Genomic DNA, 1665 nt, shown 5'->3' on the forward strand with positions numbered 1-1665 from the left:
CCAACAGCTTTTGATAGAACAGGTAGATGCACAAGGGGACCGTGATGCTAGAATAAAACTATTTATACACAAGTGGGAACCATACCTGCTGCATTTACCGAGAGACCTAAGGGAGAGACTCTTACGCCCCTTTCAAAACACTGTATTCATGCTTAACGAAAACCTGCACGGTAGGTGGTGCTCGCCGAGCTCCGAAACAGATACTTGACAGAACATGACTGACGTTACAAAAGGCCAACTGCTTGAATGACTGGGCCTGGGGCCTTTGATCAAACCCGTCCGCCGTTGTATATAAGTACTCATATATACAAGAGTATCAACAGTGTTTACCTTTACTATTGATAGCATTGCATCCAACTACTCCCTAGATTACGGAGAGCATATCTTAGTATTCTGCATAAGGGATATGAACAGGTACAATAATCAATGATCATATGAAGAGTCTTACACCAGTGTTAATAAGTAACTTCATTGTTGTACAAACAGCGTCTCGCTGAGCATCTCTCCCTCTCCCCTCAATACGCTCAGCTATGTCCTACGATATGTAAACCAATTGATACCAATGATCAATACTTGTTATTGTCTATGTTTTTGTTTTGTTTTATTTGTTGTTTTGTTTATTTCAATGTTGCATTAACACACGGAGCCTCGGACACTCCCCATGGTTCAAGAATAGACTTTCTGAACTCTAAGCAGTTTCCGATATGGTGACGAGACTGCATTTTGTTGCCTACAGCATGCCTTAGGATGTTAAATATTGTATACAACTGTGTGGTGTTGTCCAAGTATCTCTGTGAAAAATTTTTCAAAAATAAAGTTTAAAAAAAAACAAAAAAACTACCCATTGCCCCTAAAGGGGCATTTGTATGGGCATTGCCCTTAAAAGGGTATTCAGATCTTTTACTGCCCTTAAAAGGGCAATCAGCTCTTTTACAGCCCAATAAATCCCTAATCTTAAAAATAAAAAAAATCCCAAAAACTAAACCCCAAATAGGCACTCACCGTTCCTAAAGTCCGGCGGAGGTCTTCTTCCAGGCGGCTCCGTCATCTTCTATCTTCATCCTGTGCATAGGCGGTGCGGAGCGGTCTTCCCCGATGTGCGGATCCGGAGCGGCGGTCTTCAGCGGCGGCGATCCTCTGTGGCATGGAGGCTCCTCGTCATCCGATGTCCGTCGCACACTGAAAATTGAATGCAAGGTTGGTACCGCATTCAATTTGGGGTTCCTTGCATTCATATTGACTGAAATTTTGAAATCAGCCAATAGGATTAGAACTACTGAAATCCTATTGGATGTTCAAATCAGCCAATAAGATTTCAGTAGCTATCATCCTATTGGCTGATTTCAAAATTTCAGCCAATAGGTATGCAAGGTACCCCAATAAATATGGGGTACCTTGCATTCAATCTTCAGTGTACAACGGACAATCGCATGAAGAGGAGCCTCCAGGCTGCTGAGGGCTGCCGCTGACACCGCTGGGAACCACTGCTGAGGAATGCCGCTGAGGATTCGTGCATCAGGGAACCCAGCTCCACACCACCGCACCGCCTTAGCTCCAGATGAAGATATAAGATGATGGAGCTGCCTGGACTTCCGGAACGGTGAGTACCTATTTGGGGCTTAGTCTTAGATTTTTTATTTATTTATTATTTTATTTTTAAGTTTA

Source organism: Bombina bombina, chromosome 4 (assembly GCF_027579735.1).
Source record: "Bombina bombina isolate aBomBom1 chromosome 4, aBomBom1.pri, whole genome shotgun sequence".
Classification (NCBI taxonomy): domain Eukaryota; kingdom Metazoa; phylum Chordata; class Amphibia; order Anura; family Bombinatoridae; genus Bombina; species Bombina bombina.